At 36.9% G+C, this 19,050-nt stretch overlaps 1 protein-coding gene across 3 annotated transcripts in view; it reads left to right on the top strand.

Moving 5' to 3' along the window:
* Positions 1-19,050, top strand: part of NFAT5 (nuclear factor of activated T cells 5) — a 219,312-nt gene that overhangs the window by 41,571 nt on the left and 158,691 nt on the right. Inside the window, exon 2 of one of the 3 annotated variants that reach the window (XM_074200357.1) lies at positions 16,101-16,269. The exons of the other annotated variants lie outside the window; for them this stretch is intronic. The gene's annotated coding sequence lies outside the window, so the exon portion shown is untranslated. The remainder of the gene's footprint in view (positions 1-16,100; positions 16,270-19,050) is intronic. 3 annotated transcript variants of the gene reach the window in all.

The raw sequence follows: 19,050 nt of genomic DNA, 5'->3' as shown, positions 1-19,050 counted from the left end.
AGACTCTTGTTAGTGTGTGTTTTTGGAAGGAGGAGGGTTGTGGATCCCAGGCCACAAGGGAGCCTGGATTAAACTGAACAAATAAAAACCTCTGCTTGTTTATCACAACCCTGGATTTATTCTGGTCCTTTTTCAGAGGGACACCAGTCAGAGCTGGTGGGGCTATTTATCTCTGAGCTCCTTCTCTGTTCTCTCACCTAGAAGAAGCAGAGGAAGAAGATCCGCCACTAAATCAATCAACAAGTATTTCTTAATTGCTTACTATGGGACAGGATACAAGTTTTTAAAATAGAAGGCTCAACTTCCTGCTCTGTTCATTTGATGACAGACAAATAATCCCAGAATACCAAATAACACAAACCTTTAGTGGTGCAAGAATCTGGGGAGAAAAGAGGCAGTGATTGTAAAGCCAGGGAGAGGTTGACAGAGGAAATGGGAACTGAGGTGAACCTTGAAGGAAGGTAACATTCTAGGAGAAGGGCATTCTAAGCACCTCCAGGGGAATGCCAACTCCTTGAGGTGGGGCAGGGACTATTTTCTTTCTACCTCCAATACCTGTCCTGGCTAACCTATTTCTTTGTAGACTTATGATTTTGTTGGTGTAAGAAACTCTGAGAAGGAAACTTTCTCTACCAATGTGGGCCAGAAACTGTTCTACAATTTATAATATTGTATAGTATAGTACAATATATAGCTTATATATAGTAGTATAATATAGTATAGTATAGTATAGTATAGTATAGTATAGTATAGTATAGTATAGTATAGTATAGTATAGTATAGTATTAATTGTTTACAATTAAAGTATAGACTTTCTTGGAGCTCTCAGAAATTAAGAAATCGGTCCAGGATCACACAGCTGGCACATCTCAAAACATACAACTAGATGGAAGGGAGAGAATTTCAACTTAGGTCTTCTTGACTCCTTGGGCACCTCTCTCTGCCTATGATGTAGTAAGTATTTAAGAAATTATTGTTACATTGAATTGAGTTCTAGATGTTGAAAGTAATAGCTCATAGTTAGATGGGTATTAATGTTTTCAAAATGCTTTCTTCCCTACTCATCCCACCTAAGTATTATCCTCATGTTACAAATGAGAAAACTTTATTTCAGAGATATTAAATGACTACCGTAAGGATGTGCCAAATGCAAGAATTGAACCCAGTTCCTCTGTTATTTCTGCTCCTGATAGTGATGCTCATGGGTAAAGCCAGACATTAGCAGGGTCTTTTGGCAAGGCTGTCTTAGCTGTAGTATAAGGATGGTATATTGGGTATAGTATAGTATAGTATAGTATAGTATAGTATAGTATAGTATAGTATAGTATATACTATGAGTAATCATAAGGTAATCAAGAAAGTGACTGTCCTAGAAAAGCAAGGAACTATAGGTAAATCTGATGTCCAGCAAGAAGGACTGTGGTTCGTGCCATTCAGGGGCTACCTTTGGGAACTTCAGAATCTGGTTTCTATTTCTCAGTCTTTTTAGCTTCCATGTAAATGTTCAAGCTGACAAGGCTATTAAGCAAAGAACAGGTTTATTTAAGACAGTATCTAAGTTCTTAGTCAGTCAAAAAGCATTTATTAAGCCCCTCCCAGAGAATGTTATTTCTCAATCAGAGTTTTACTTTATGTTTAGTGTGTGTTCAATCATTTTTCATCTGTCCGACTCTTTGTGATCCCATTTGGGGTTTTCTCAGCAAAGATCGTGGAATGGTTTTGTTTCCTTCTCCAGCTTATTTTTATAGGTGAGGAAACTGAGGAAACAAGGTTAAGTGACTCTCCCAGGGTCACAAGAGCTAGTAAGTGGCAGAGGTCAGATTTGAACTCTGAAAGAAGTGTATTCTTGATTCTGAGTTTGGCACTTTATCTACTCTGCCACCTAGCAGCCTTGTTTTTCTTCACAGTTCCCTTAAAGTCATAGAACAAATGTATGAATTTTCTGCATCATGAATGGAATCACAAGTCCTACAGCTGAAGTATCACTATCTGATACCTTTTCTTGGACTCCAGGTGAGTCTCTATGATGCTGATAGAGTATCAGCACCTCACTGGATTACATTGTGTAGTGAGGACTCATCCCTTTCTGATATGGCTTCCATATCCATTTGCTTTCTACCACATTGTTGACCCTAGTGATTACCTTCTATCTGCCCATTGTTGGGATTCCCAACTGTTCTGTGTCAGAGGTGGAAAGAAGGGCACAGATCAATGTAGGTGGGCACAGGCCACTGTATATAAAAGTCAAAAGGATGGAAGGAAGCAGTCTAGGCAAGGGGGCCAGTATGAGTCAAGATGGTTAAACATTGAGTCATATTTATATAAAATTGTTCAAAATGAAGTGGAGGGGGCTGCCACATTGGTGAACAGTGAGAAATAAGTTTGACTAGGCAGGGTAGGGCCAATCAAGCAGTAACTTGAAAACTGGACTTGTAAGCTTTCCATAGTAGAACTTTATAGATGCCCAGAATATGAAAAAAAATGATATTTAGAAATATTGGTAAGAGATAGTAGAAGAGAAGGGTTCACGTCCCACCTTGGACTTGTGCTAGTTCTAGGTAGGTTGCTTAACCTCTCAGTACTCGGGTAACTCTCTAAATTTGAATTTCAGAGCTATTGCAGAAATCTTCCCTGGTAGAGGGAGTTTTCCCTGGGACCTTCCTACAAAGTGAAATCACAGGTTGAGTGAGCCTGCTTAAGTATAATTTGCCCCTGGTGAAAATAAATGTAGTTGGTAACTCCTATGATTCCCAAGGTTTGCACACTTGCTCTGTTTCTATTCTGCTATGGAATGATGTTATTGGCCAACTAAAAAGCTATAAAACAAACAAACAAAAAAAATCCTCTCTACACTTTTCAAATACCCAAACTGCTCATTGAAGTCCAAGAGGTCTTTTTCTACAAATTTATTTTCCTTTTCACTTTTGGAGATCATTACCATCCCCCGCCCCCCAGTCTCCTAAACTTCATGGTGGTTGTGATCCTTCCAGGGCTCTAATGGAACTTAGGTTGGGAACCCCCACCCCCACCCCCGCCAACATGATGTCTCTAAGAAATAGCAACTCTTGTGTTTGTGGATATTTAAAAAATGTAGCACCTGACTTTTTCCAGGTTTGGGAAACAATACCAGCATATATGGAGACAATCTGGCCTCAAAGATAAGACTGAAGAGGGTTAGGAGGGCATTGAGACTTGGAAACAAGACCCAGGCCTAGCTACAAGGTGGTGTACGTGCAATTCAGAAAGATGATAAAAGCAATTAGGGCTACAAATATTCCACCTCTGCCTACAACTATCTAGGCCTCCATGATTCCATAGGGTGTATATGGCACTGAAAGGAGATTGGCCCGCCCCCTCAGAAGCTCTTTCTCTGATGAGCAGATGAATATTAAGTGAACTATAAACTTTTAAAAGAACATTCCACACCCACCCAGTACACAGGAAACCTTAGGATTTGTTCCTTTTAGAGAACAAATTCCCAAGTCTTGTATTCTTTAAAGCAGCAGGGCATATTGTCTTGATTATACTTTGTCTCCCACTACAATTTTATTCTTTACCAAAAAATAAAAAAAAGTATGAATTTGACAATATAAAAAAAATTAATTTGGCAATATGGTGTGTATGTGGGAAGTGGCATTTCCAAAACTGCTGAGTAAGTGAATTTCATCCTTTTCCCCTTCCCCCAACATCCAAACCTTCAAAATGACTCTGAAAAAGATCTGATAAACACATATACCCTGAGGTGGTTGTGATTTTATGTTACTCCTCCCAGGATTTTTTGTATTTTAAAAGAGGGCCCCAAAGGAGGGAGCCCTAATACTTAAAACCAAAGAATTGATTCTCTAATGGCAGAATTTTTGACTGGTAGCTGAGTGAGGGAGGGTTGCTTTAGTGGGAAGGGGGGGGGGTCTGAAAGAATACTTTTCATTCTACCTGTATTGAAGATGAATCTAAACTTTAACTTTCTGTTTTCAAGACCATCTTAGAACTATATTTATAAGTGTAAAAGAAGGGCTGATCTGGCTTAAGTAACTATGAAAGATGAATAGGAGTAGGAGTGTTTCAGTGGGGGGGGGGTGTTAAAAATTAAAAACAAAACCATTTCTCATACCTACTTGAGAACTTTGGGTCTCAAAATTAATTACTACAGTCAGTCATAAATTGATTGAAAATGATACTAACTTGTAAATCACTAATATCATATTGTTTCCTAAAGGTAATTTTTGATAAAACTAATTGCTTCTTTTGGAGGCAGGGGATTTCTCTGTCCTTCCCTGTTCTTTCTCCAGTTCCCCTTTGCTTCAAAGACCATTGCATCTTTTATCTGAGCTACCTTGCCCACTTGTACTAGTAGGAAGTAGCCCCTGCTAACTCAAGGTCCTAGATAAGGGGAACTTAGTGTGGTGAAAGAGAGTTAGTCATTAGGGAGGGGAGGTAAGAGAACAAAAGATAAATATCCTCTTTTTTTCCCCCATGGATGCAGAACAATTTCTTTTCAAGAAGTGGGCTCTTCTTTCATAGTTGGGTTTTATCTTGACTTTCAAATCTCGAACTCCTCAGAACTATCTTCTGCCAGCCTACCTGCCCAGAGTCCTATCACCAGGGGCAGGGCTGACCCTTTGGCCAGGAGAATTTCTTAACTTCTAATAAAAGGGAAGCAAAGCATAAGGGAGATATATTCCTTACCTAATCCTCAAATTCTTTAATTTTATTGACTGGGCTTAGATGAAATCAATTGATCAGGGTTAACTGATAAGTTCTACCTATTATATAAACTATTATTTCATCAAAAGATCTATGATTTCATGAGTGAAGGTACTCCTTCATGAAAGAACCTTATAATTCTCTTCTCTCTCTCCTTCCAGGCCTTAAGTGATAATTTTATAAATTGCTATGACCAAATAATACTGATCACCCAGGGGTGATGAGTTTCTCTAAATTTTAAAAAATTTAATTTATTATTTTATTTTTCCCAAATTACAAGTAAAAACAATTTTTAATGTTCTTTTTAAAATTTTTGAGTTCTAAAATCTCTCCTTCCTTCCCCTTTCCCCCCTCATTGGGAAGGCAAACACTTTGTTGAGTCTCTCCAAATTTAAACTGATCTTCAATAAACAAATACCCAATCCATTGCTGGGCTGACACTTGAAGCCTTTATGCTAGAGTAGAACATGTTCATACTCTACATGAATATTCTCAGAGAACCCAGTATTACCTGTACTTCAGGAGAAATTAGAAGAGTGGAAAAGAATTTTAATAAAATGGGTATAGCAAAATCTGATCTCCTGCCAACAACTCCTTCCCATTACAGTGTCGACTAATTTGAAATAGCTATAGAGAGAGAGAGAATGGTGGCTACACTGATGTAAAGAATGGAATGTAACAACACCAAGAATGAAACCAAATGAGGTGAAAACAGAAGAGCTTGAGTCATCTGCTGACTCATTTCCTTGCCTGCAGATATATTGGGAAAAAAAAGAACATAATCATATTAAGATTTCATTCTGCCCTCTAAGCGATACCTAGCCTTCTTCTGAGAACCCCTAGGTGTATTAGGGGTCATTTAGTTCAAACAGTGGAAAGAATGCTGGCTTTGAAGTCAGAGGACCAGCCCCAGCCTCAGATCTGCCACACACTTTCTGGATGATTTGGGGGGGGGGGGGCAAATCTCTTAAACTTTCTAGCTCTAAGTCCAAGATCCCTCTTCATTCAGAGGATGAAATTGAGAACCAGAGGGGTCAAGGCCAAGGTCTCCTAATAAAAGATCTGAGCTCAGATCCAGATCTAGGCACTCTTTGGTTCAAGTCTCCTGCTCATTCCATTATGCCAGGCAGGATGGCATGGTATAATGGAGGGTGGAGGGGAAAGCATTTTAGATAGGTGTTTTTAGGACTCCTTCCAAGCTATTCAGAACTAGGGTGGATGGTGGTTCTGATTGGTAAATAGTTATTAATTTAGAAAATGAGTCCTCCACTTCCAAAGGGACTCCGGATGTATAATTGCTTATCCAACCTCTAAAGAGAGAACTGATAAACTCTGAGTACAAATTGCAGCAAACTTTTTTCACTTTATTTTTCTTGCCTTTTTTTGGCAACATGGCTAATATGTAAATATATTTTGCATGACTTCATATATACAAGTAATACATATTATTGCCTTCTCAATGGGTGGGGAAGAGGCTGGAAAGAGAGACTTTAGAACTTAAATTTTTTTTTTAAGGAGAGAGAGAGATTTAAAATCTTTTTAATAAGTAAGAATTACTTTATTTGTGAACTCCAGTTGTCCAAATCATTTTTCTTAAGAGGCAGCTAGCTGGCAAAGCAGTGAATAGAGTGGTAGGCCTAAAGTCAAGAAAAACTTGAATTTAAATCTAGTCTCAGTCACTACCTATGGAACTCTGGGTAAAGCTACCGTACTGTCTGCCTCAGTTTCTTTAACTGCAAAATGGGAATATTAATAATACCTAGTTCCTTAGAGTTATTATAAGTCTCAAATGAGACAATATTTATGAAATGCTTAAAATAGTGCCTGTTATATAATATAGCAGACTCTTAAATACTTGTTTCCTTTCTTTCTTCCTTCCTTCCTTCCTTCCTGGCACAGAGGATCTCTTGTATGACTCTGTAGACTGGAAAATCCTTGATTTCAAGGAATGAATCTTCTACATTACCTGAATTACAGATATCATAAAAGTCAGCTCCATTGAAAAGTAGAAAAGTACATCATCAGAATCTTTAACTGGATCACCAGATTTACTAGGGAGTGACTCAGATACTGGGAAGTATGTGGAGTTTCCTCTAAGGAGGAAAATGGGTGGAATATAAATTCTTGACACAAGCCAGTAAAGAGACCATTTGCATGGAGCCCTCATTCTCATCCTGAATCTATTCAAGTTTGCCTTGGTTATAGACCTATTAACAAGTCCATGACATCTATAGGAGAGTTGATTTGGTTTTACTATCTGTAATTCAGGCTGGGAACCAGAGGGTGGAGATAGCACAGATTGGTAAGATGCTTTTTAATGGGTTAGTAAATATTTGCCTTTGATATTTATCTCAAGACTGACTTGAATATAGTATGTCTAAAGAAACAATCACACTTTGTTTTGTGGGTTAATTCTCTGAAACCTTCGTGCTTTGCTGTTTTAGGAGTGAAAGGTGATTTTTCTATTGGGAAGGTCACATAGAGCCCAGCATCCTGAACTGCCCACAGTCCTGTGTAGAAAACCACAGGATATTGTTATTCTAGTTTCCTCCTATTCAGAGCCCCTGCACATGGCTTCTGGCTTTATGATTCACTGAGATACCTCCCAGAAATCTGTCTTTGACCTTAAACATGTGAAAATTCCATTCCTACCAAATGGCTCAGCAAGTGATGGCAGGGCATATTTCAAGTTTCCGGCATTTTATTAGTTGTTAACATCTAAGCACGTGCTTCAGAAGCCCACAACTGTTCCATACTTTCTCAGTCTTAGGAAATCTAGAAAAGAACATTAGAAGTTTAGAAAATTCAATTTTCCACAGGATCATTGTATTTGAACTTAAAAAAAACTCTGGAGACCATCTCTAGACCTTATTTTACAGATGAAGAAATAGAGGCTTAGAGTGAAAAAAATAATAATACAGTTACTAACTAGCAGAGCTTAGATTTGAACCTATGATTTTTGATTACAAATACAGCTTTTTTTTCTTGCTATATTATGCTGCTTTGAAAATTAAGATAAATCTTGTGACTCCAACAAATCCCTTTTGGTATCATTAAGAAAAGTATCTGTTAAATATCTGAGGATATCTTCTGTCTGGGGATTCCTCTGCCTGGACCCATGGGGAGAACATACGTGTATGTGCGTGATATAATAGGTCTTTTCCATCTCTCACTCCTGAGATCTATTTATATTGCTAAGGAGAGTGGTATGGAAGAATACTTATTCCAAAGTCTCTAACTCTACAGAGCCTTCAAGAGACATGTTGTTGTTCCCCATCTCCTGTAGTCTCTCCTAATGAAGGAACTCTCAAGTGCTTGTGGACTATGGGTCTCTGTTGAGGCAAATTTCCATATCCACTGAGCTAGAGCAGGGCCTAAACTCCTGTTGGCAACCTGCCCAGATAGTGGCAGTGTTTCTAGTGAAGTTTGGACAGACTGGCTTGAAAGGGGGCAATTTTATGTCAAAATTTAGATCAGCTCCTTTTCCCATAAAGGAGCCTCAGTTCTGTGTATGGGTACTTTCTCCACTGCCCTCTCTTGCCTCTCCCGACCTTTGGTTGTTTTGCTTGGATCTCATCAGTCAGAAGTGAGTACAGGATGGTTCAAACTAGGCTTGATCCCTAAATTAGTAAGTGATTAGCTAAGACAGAGAAGGGGGAACTGGCCTCAGCAGTCCACCCCACTTTTTCACCCATATGTGAAGTCCATTTGACTGACCTAGTAGCAGCCTCAATCATTTAATAAGTGATAACTAACTATTTGAGATAGATATATCAAGAAAGGTAAAATCCAATCCTTATTCTTAAGGAACTGACTCTGTTAATGGCATCAGTAATGGAAAGTAAAATAGAAATCATTTTTAAAGTGAAAAGAGAGCTGCCCCAGAATCAGAAACCTTAGGTTTTAATCCCTGGCTTACCTCTACCTTGCTGGGTGACCTCAAACACTCACTGTCCTTCTCCAAGACTCATGTTTCCCATCTGTCAAGTAATGAGACTAGAGTAAAAAAAGATACTGTTTTAAGCACTATGTGAAACTTAAAGCACACTAAAAATATGGAATTATTATGAATTATAATTATTAATAATTATAATACTTATTAATAGTAGATTGTCTTGAGCTTCCAAATCTCATCAAATTGATACAATCTTGTTGTTTCTAACACTTGAGGAATATCACCTGCCTATGTATGTGGTTATCTTCCACACCTACCTCCTTATCTCCATCTTTTTTTTATTTTTGCAAAGTGACTTGCCCAAGGTCACACAGCTAAGTATTAAGTGTCTGACGTCAGACTTAAACTCAAGTCCTCTTGACTCCGAGGCTGGTGCTCTATCCTCTGTGCCACCTAGCCACCTCATCTTGTAGAGTATCTTCCTTCAGGTATTTTCTCCACTGCCCAATCTTGCTCAAACTCTATCTTCTAAATCTAAACCTAAATCAAGACCTTCCTCATCCTTATAAATATCAATGTCCTCCCTCTCAAAACTACCACTTTTTAGAATGATTTTTTTCCTGAATAGATTCAAATATTGTCTTCCTTGATAAAACATAAACGCCTCAGGTTAGTGATTTTTTTATTTTTATTTTTTGCTTTGTCTTCTCAATGCTTAAAATAGATCCTGGTAGGATATATTTGATACTTAATAATGCTTGTTGATAGAGTGGAAAATTCCAACTATTCAGTTATATTCACTTAATATATCATTGGACTTAGAAAGCTAAGCTTTAAATCCTTAGACACCCCAAAAGTATAAAAAGTTTCCATGTTACAGCAGATTCCTCAAACTTCCCAAATTTTTCTCAGTTCCCCACGTGATACCAGCTTAGAGTCATGCTATCCACTAACACCTGCTGTTAACCAATTGTTAATGTCAGTGGTAATGAATGATAAAGCATGGCTTATAGAAGAAAGCATATCTAATTACAGTAAATACCTTACTTCTCAATCTGAAAGTTCCTTCCTTAATAACTAGTCACTGTTGGTTGTCTTTGTTTATAATCATATGCAATGCATTATATACTATGGGCATGAACAGGAAAATCTAGATCGTATTTCTTTGAAATCAGAGCTACCTATTAGGTAATCTAATTCATATATTTTAATGGCAATTCCATTGTAAGTCAATAACTAATATTGAAATAAATGAGTATCAGAATATAAATATCTTTTTTAAAATTAATCTTTACCCCTGTTGTTACTCCCTTTTTGTCCCCCCAAATAAGCAAATCAAAGAGAAATCTGAGAAATGAAGTGCTCAATATCAAACAAAATGTGACAAAATGAATTCCTACATCAGTGTCATGTCAAAATGTATGTGTCTCTCTGCATCTTAAGCTCACTACCCCCCCCCCCCGAAGTTGAGTGGTGTGTTTCTTTTTGCTTTGGGTCATGGTTTATTAATTAGTAATTAATCAGAATTCCAAAGTCTTCCAAAATTATTTTCTATGTACCCTTGTTATCATTGCATGAACCTTTCTCCTGGTCCTGCTCACCTTGTTCAATGTCATTTCTTAAAGTTCATCATAGTTTCTACTGAAACCATTTTTCCATCATTACTTATGGTGCAATCATAGTCTATTGCATCCATCACAATTTGTGTAATCTAATAGGTAATGTCCCCTTGGTTTTCATTTGAGGTTTTCATTTACTTTTTATAGGTTTTTTTCAAAACCCTTTTCTTTTCTTTTGATTTATTTAAGGAAATAGGGTTAAGTGACTTGCCCAAAGTCACACAACTAGGCATTTGAACTCAGGTCCTCCTGACTCCAGGGCTGGTGCTCTATCCACTATGCCACCTAGCTGCCCCTATAGGCTTTGAATTGTTTGATTTGGGTCCATATTGTTTCTACCCTCCTCCAAAAGAATTTAATTGACTTGAGGACAAAAGTTTTTTCATTTCTGTTATTTGTATCTCTAACCCTTAGCCCAGTGCCTGATCTAGGTGTTTAATATATTCTTCTTTTTTTTTTTTGTTTTTATAAGGCAATGGGGTTAAATGACTTGCCCAAGGTCACACAGCTAAGCAATTAAGTATCTGAGACTACTTTTGAACTCAGATCCTCCTGGCTCCAGGGCCAGTGCACTATCCATTGTGCCACCTAGATGCCTCTGTTTTATATATTCTTGCAAAATGAATGAATGAATGAATGAATGTCATAATTTTGTCATACTTTTGATTGTAGGAGCTGTCCTTTCAGATGCTACAAAAATGGAGATATAAGATAATTCTTCAAAGGCAAATAGGAAAGTAGTGTAAGACTTATATTTTCAAGTTCTGATGCCTAATAAGTACATTTTGTTTTTCAAGATTTTGTATCTCGCTGTCTGGTTTTTTTTTTTTTTTTGTTAGGTTTTTGCAAGGCAAATGGGGTTAAGTGGCTTGCCCAAGGGCCACACAGCTAGGTAATTCTTAAGTGTCTGAGACCGGATTTGAACTCAGGTACTTCTGACTCCAGGGCCGGTGCTTTATCTACTGCGCCACCTAGCCACCCCCTGTCTGTTTTTCTTTATGCTATTTCTATTACCCAAAGGGGCTGGTGGGTCTTAAGATTGATCCAATTCAAATTTACTTAATGTTTCCTGTTCACAAATAAAAATTTATTTTCTCAGAGAAATGATGACATTTAACAGGGGTGAGAAGATTGGAAAAAAAACTATTAAAATCAAATTGGGCCAAACTAATTAGGTTATTAGTTATCTCCATCTCCAGACCTCAGTTTTCTCATCTATAAAATGAACAATTAGGATTAGGAAGACTGATTTTTAGCTTTTTCTATGATTCTAATTTCAGCTAGTTTTTTGCTCCCTTTTTATACTTCCTACTCTTTTGTAAGAACACAAATAATACAAAAAAACAAATTTGCTGTAGTGAATACTAGATATTTTTCTCCTTCTGTCCTGTGGAGTAGATAGGATAGTCTGTTTTCTCCTGAGAGTCTTTGTGTGCTGTGCAGATTTCAGGAACCTTAGAACCTTAGGGCTGAAGGAGATACTTTGGAAAGGTCAACCCTCCACTCCCAAGGCCAGACTTCCTAATATTAGACTCAAAATCAACTAACCAAAATTCCTAGGACTTACAGGCCTTTGGGCTCATCTAATTTTAGAGATAAGATAAGACCCTGAAAGCTGAAGCTACTTACCTATGGTCACATAGGAAGTAAGTACTAGAACTAGAATTCAAACCCAGTTCTCTTCCCATTGAATCTCTGACTTTCCACTGCCTTTCTCTGTTGGGAAGCTAGATTTCTTGAGGCCCTTGCTGTGTGCTGTGCTAAGCCCTGGGCTAAGGTGGATGTTGACCAACTGTGTCACCAGCCTGGGCTTTTAGTTCCTCACCTCTGAAAGTCCAGTTCTGTGATCCTATAAGGAAAAATGTCTTGTCTTCCCTGTATCTCAAGGATCATTTCTTTTCCTTGAACCAATATCCTTGTTCATTCAAACTAATATCCCTAACCAAGAATAGTATTTTCTAATAGAATCTTTCTCCAAGGCAAAGGAGCCCTTTGAGCTATGTATACCTCATCTTCCTCCAGTGGGCATTTCTTTTTTTTTTGAAATTTATCAGCAATTTTTCACATTACAATGTTCCCTTGCTGACCTGATTCCCATTTGTCTATCAATATGTTATATAATCAAACCTTAAGGGATCCCAGAAGATCTTAATAATAACAAAGACTTTCTGTAATAAATAAATATTTACTGGTAAAATGTTCTGCCTCTCTATAGTGTTCTTTGACTGTATAGCCATGATCAAATCACTATCTGGGTCTATCTGCTTCATCTGTAAAATGAGTATAATAATGCCTTACCTGCCTTTTGAAAGAAGACTGGTCCAGATGATCTCTTGAGAACCCTTCCAGCTCTGGACCTCGAGTCTAAAATTGTGTCAAAGTTCCCCTTGATTTATTTTAAACTGAAGGGAAAGCAGCATTTGGATTATGGAATATTTTCTTTGATTCTAATAGATATATCATATTACATATATATGTATTTACATACACACATATATGTTTTTTGTGTATGTATAGCCATCCATCCATCCATCCATCCATCCATCCATCCATCCTTCTATCATCTATCTATCTATCTATCTATCTATCATCATCATCATCTATCTATCTATCTTCTTAGCCTGTTGATTTCAATAATCCTATTCTCTAGTCCAAGGAAACAATCAGACCACTTTGTCATAATTTAGACTTGGTAGGTTCCTTCCCCACCCCCATTGCTGTTTGTTGGTTCTGGCTTAATTATCCTCTAGGTACTTAGAAGTGTTGCTTAATAATCAGTCCCCTATTTTCCTGAGCATGGAAGTTAGATTAACCTCATGATAACTACTGGGATTTAAAGCTTAGTGCTCTGCTTGTTCTTCTACTTTCCATGACTTTTCACAAAAATAATTGGTTTGACAAATTCATTAGTATTTTTCTTAAGTCAGTAGCATAAAATATTAGCTCTTTGTCTGATCTTTATGCATATAGGTTTTCCATATATATTCCAGCCTTCCCTATTAATGGACTTTAGAAGATTTTTGTACTTATGTATAAGTTATCGTTGTTTTGTTGTTGCTATTGTTGATTTTTAGTCAGAGTTCAGAACTGGAATGTATCTTTACCTGAAACTACTCATGTAATTTAACTCCACTATTTTACAGGTGAGGCTGAAACTGAGGTTTAGAGAAGTAGAGCAGAGTAATTAAAAAAGCCGTGGTTGAACCAAAATCTTTTGACTGAAATCAAGGGCTCTGTCTATATGCCACACTATTATCTATGGGGATTTAATTCAATCATAGAATATTAGATTTTTGGCATCACTGGGTCCATCTCCTGTATTTTATAAATGAGGGAACTGAATCCCTGAGAGGTAAAAAGATTTACTTACCAAAGTTCATATAAGTGGTAGAAACAGGTTTGAACTCAGGGTTCTCTGACTTTCAATCCTATATTCTCATCCTCATACCACTAGTAAAGTACAATTAAGTAGATAGGAAACATTTTCTTTGGTCAGGAGAAGAGAGTAACAAATTGAACTACAGTGCCAAATTCACTGTAGTTGAAGGGATCAAAAAAGTTTGGGGAGGGGGTTGTGAACTGAGTTCATCTGTGTGAAAACTCAGTCAGCTGACGTACATTGGCAACTTTCTAATTTCTGGTCCTCTGTCCACTATAATATATTGCCTCTCATGTAATTATAAGCTTAAATTTTCAGAGAAAAATAATAGAGGACTTTCTTCTTGGCTTAAGTTTATACATTCTCATTTGTAGTACAGCATATTAATTTGGATGTTTTACTCAGCCTCCTACTAAGTTATAAGCATAGTAATTTGAGTGTAGTTGGGAAAACTAAGAGGAGGACCTAGTTATTTAAAAAAATTATTCTTTTTTATTTTTCCCCCATTTATTTTTAAATCACATGTTCAGTACTCTGAGTCAAATTTCCATAGGAGAATAGAACTATGGATGGAAAACTATGAATTAAAAACCTATGCAGATAAAAATTTAAACTCAGCATTAAAGAATTTGTTCCTAAAAAACCATCATTTGACTATTTTAGATCAGGCTTGTTTTCATATATATATATATATATATATATATATATATATATATGTATATATATATATTCCTTTTGTAAAAGTTTTAGACTATCTCCCTTTCTCTCTAAGGCTGGAAGTGTATTGGGTGTGACCATTCATGTCCCATTGTTTCCCATTGGAAATTTTGACCTACTCTATTTCCATTTTTGACTGATTTGCACTTCTTTTGGCAGCCTGGTTGTCCATTCCTACCTTATGGGTCCTCAGACTTAATGCAGGTACCTGACTGGCATAGCCCATTGCAGCTCAAAACTCCTAAGCCCAAGAGATCTGCCTAAACCTCTCAGTCATAGGAATTGTAGTCATGCTCTACCATGCCTGGTCTTGTTTCTTTTCCATTATCAAAGTCACATAGGTAGTAGGTTTTGAAGCAAAATTTTCAACCTAGACCCTCAATGTGAGTTAACAGTTCAGTGAGACCATCGAGAATGTTAATGCAAATTTAATCTACCTTATAAGTGGATAGTTATATATATATATATATATATATATATATATATATATGTCTATATAAACATGTGTATATGTGTACACACAATATCTAGACATACTGTAAATATATAGTATGCACACATTTACATATATGTATACACACATATTGTGAGTCTACAGTATACTAGCAAACTAATCATCTCGCAATTGATTGTTGTCCTTCATGGACAAAGAATACCAAAATGCCAACACTATGTCTGGTCAATGTATAGCATGTCCAGCTGTGACTGCTTAGACCAACACGAGCTCTGAAGGTTATACCACAGGTCAGACACAAATTGTCTCTATGAACATTTGGAATAGAGATGTCTCTAAATTTGTGCATCACATCTGTGGTACTGGGTCTTGTTCTGGTCATTACATTCTAACAGGGCCATGATAAAGTGGATAGAGCACTGGCCCTGGAGTCAGGAGGACCTGAGTTCAAATCCATCCTCAGACACTTAATAATTACCTAGCTGTGTGGCCTTGGGCAAGTCAATTAACCTCATTGCCTTGCAAAAAAACTAAAAAAAAAAGAAGAATCAAGATAGGCAAACAAGATGGTAAAAAGCATTGAATTCATAAGGATCTGTTCAAGGAATAAGGAATATTTAACTTAAAAAGGAAAAGATTTTGGAGTAACTTTGAAACTGTGTCTTCAAATATTTGAAGAGTTGTCTTTTTTGAAAGAGACCTGTTCTCTTTCCACCTGCAATGGGTGGAGGCCTCCCAAAGAAGCAATTAGCCTTTATGTAAGGAAAAACTTCCCTAAAGGTTATAATTCTCTAAAAGTGAAATGAGTTACTGCCCTCTTGTAGGGTGTAATGTAGAGTGGATTATTTTTCAAGTATGAGTTAGATTCTGAGACCTTTGAGGTCACTGTGAACATGGAGATCTATGTTTCTGTTCTATTTCCAATTCTTTTTCCCCCCAGTACATCATGTTGCAGAATGATACATTATGAATTTAATTCATGAGTAAGGGAAGATAGCATACAGGAATAATCAGAGCAAGATGTGGGGAATTAGGAAAGCTTCTAAAAGATGACTTGAACCAAAATTGCCCCAAAAGAAAAATAGGAAATTTGGGATGGCATTCACAAATAGTGTGACATCATGTGTCATGATCTAATAGAAGTGAAATGCTATATTGTGTGTTTGTGTGCGTGTGTGTGTGTGTGTGTGTGTGTGTGTGTGAGAGAGAGAGAGAGAGAGAGAGAGAGAGAGAGAGAGAGAGAGAGAGAGAGAGAGAGAGAGAGATTCCATTTGGGGTTTTCTTAGCAAAGATATTAAAGTTTGCCATTGCCTTCTCCAACTCATTTTGCAGATGAGGAAACTGAAGCAAACAGTTTATGTGACTTGCCCAGGATGACAGAACTAGAAAATAAGTGAGACTGAATTTGAACCTAAGAAGAGGAGTCTTCTTGCTGAACCCTCTTTCCACTGTGCCACTTAACTGCCCTGAACAACATCGAAATATATGCATGTATATGTGTGTGAGTGTTCAGTTCTATTGCCTCTCCTGAGCTAGTTATGTTTTTTTAGACAATTCAAACTGGATATCCTGTAGATGACTCAAATTAACATGTTCAAAACAGAATTCATAATCTTTTCCCTCCAAATCCTCTTTTCTGAGCTTTCCTATTACTATTACCCAGCTATCCACGCTAGAAACCTTAACTCTTCACTCTCATTTATCCCATGTATCCAAACTGTTGACAAATCTCATCATTTCTACATTTGCCACATCTCTTCTGAACATTCCCATCTCTCTAGTCACACAGCCACCAACATCATGCAGGTCCTTATTGTATTTAGTTTGGATGTGATGATAGCCTTCAAGTCTCTACCCACTCACATCCATTCTCCATTTAGGTGTCAAAATGGTTTCCTTAAAAGTATAGTTCTGACCATATTTACATATTGAGCTCCAATGGCTTCCTTCAAGATCATATATGAATTCCTCCTCTGTTTGAAATTGAAAACTCTTTACGGCATGACCCCTTCCTATGTCTCCAGTTTTCTTAGAATTTACTCCCTCTACACAATACATTAATCTAGCTATAATGACCTACTTGCTGTTCTTTGAATGTGCCACTCAGTTTTTATTTTTTGTTTGTTTTTGGTGCAGCAATGGGGTTAAGTGGCTTGCCCAAGTTCACACAGATAGTTAAGTGTAAAGTGTTTGAGACTGGATTTGAACTCAGGACCTCCTGATTCCAGGGCAGATACTCTATCCTCTAAATGTGCTATTCGTTATCCCATGTCTGAACCTTTCACTGATTATTCTCTCACCTAGGATGGTCTGTCCCTCTCATCTCTACCTCTTAATTTCTTCAAGTGTCAACTGAAATACAGGACCTTTTCCAGTCTCTCTAACTACTAGTATCATTTTCTTCCAGGCCATGTTTCTCAATTTCCCAGCTACATTACATTTTCACTCTAGAACACCCCTCCTTCATGCATGCCTCCTTCTCCCATTGATGAGTTTCTTTTGAGGACCTCCATAATGGAGAAGGACCAGACCATTCTTGCTTCATTCTCTGCTTCTGACTCTCTGGACTTTGATATTGTGCATCTGTACCTGTCCTTTCCCCCTTTCTTTGTCCTTTATTTGATTTTTTGGCTTTTTTATGTGTTGTCTTTCCCCACTAAAATGTAAGCTCATTGAGGAGGGACTATTTTTTTCTTTTTGCTTCTATTTGTCTCCACAAATACTGCTCAGTACCTAGAACATAGCAAATAATTAATGATTATTGTCCACCCACTGAGATTGGTTTCTACTCTGTATTTATCATTTATGTAGCTAGCTATTTATATGACTTCCCCCCCATAGTATATAAACTTGTAAAGGACTGGAACTATTTCTCTCTTTCTTTGTATTCTCAGAATTTAGTATAGTGTCAGTCATGCAATAAGTGCCTAACATATATTTGTTTGCTGATTGACTGTCAGATTGGCAAATTGGAAAAATCTATGATGACTAATTTAGAACAAATGTGAATCTGTTGACTTTCATGTCTAAAGACATTTCCACCAGGGGATGTCTCAAGATTTTAGATTTTTAGACTGACTTGGCCATAGGTGATCAGATCATAGATTTCCTTTCTTGATACTTCAAGGAGAGAAATTTATTGTATTGGATTAAGGCTCTTTCCAAGCAGAAGCTCCCTCCCCTTTACCCTCCCTCCTTCTTTGCTCTCAGTCTTCTTCAAGTTAAAATGGATTGATAATGTGCTTCTTTCATGTAAGTTCTGTTTTTGTCTTCTCCCTTGAAGTGTGGAATTCGAAAACTTACAAAAAGATGAATGCTGAAAACTATCTTTGCACTTAGGAAAAGTAATTAGTCAAACAGATGATATCAGATAGCAAAGAGATACTATGCTTAAAAGATAGTGGGAAATAACCCTAGTTTCCCACCACCCGTTAACCATAATGCTAGGACCAGTTTTTCATGAGAAGAAGTTTCTAATCTGACTCAGTACTGCCTGGCTATTAATGCTAGAAAGATTTTTGAATTGGGTCTTCTCAAAGCCCCAATGTCTATCTTTTATTTTGAGAATTTGTATCCATCAAAAATTGTTAGTCAACTAGCATTTATTAGGCACTTTCTGTGTGACCAGTACTATGTTCACACCAAATAGAAGCAAAAAGAAAAACAGTTCGTGACCTCAAGGAGTTTACATTCTAAAGGGGAAGATGACACATATTGTCATTAGTACTTTCTCCTTCCATTCTTTGATTTTATGAAAATGTGCTTGAATGTTTATATTTGAGTAAAATAATTATTAAAAATCAAATTCCCTTGGGAAATGATGTTCTATGACTATAGATTTTTATTGTTTTTATTAACTTATGTTGCCATAGAGTACCTTATTTTTACTTTTCAGTCATATTCCCATTGGTAAATCCAGAATATTAATTTTCCCCATTATTTTCCCAGGTGATGAAAAGAAATTCATCATAATCTTTCAAGCAATCCATGTTCAGGTGTTAACATGAGTCAGAGTTAGGAACAGGTTTCTTTTTTTAAAATTTTATTTATTTTGAATTTTACAATTTTTCCCCTAATCTTACTTTCCCCCCCCCACTCCCCACAGAAGGCAATTTGTCAGTCTTTACATTGTTTCCATGGTATACATTGATCTAAATTGAGTGTGATGAGAGAGAAATCATATCCTTAAGGAAGAAACAAAGTATAAGAGATAGCAAGATCAGACAATAAGATATTAGGTTTTTTTTCCCCTAAATTAAAGGTAATAGTCCTTGTTCAAACT

This window comes from Macrotis lagotis, chromosome 1 (genome assembly GCF_037893015.1).
Source record: "Macrotis lagotis isolate mMagLag1 chromosome 1, bilby.v1.9.chrom.fasta, whole genome shotgun sequence".
In the NCBI taxonomy this organism is placed as follows: domain Eukaryota; kingdom Metazoa; phylum Chordata; class Mammalia; order Peramelemorphia; family Peramelidae; genus Macrotis; species Macrotis lagotis.
This window is presented reverse-complemented; position numbering and strand designations above follow the sequence as displayed.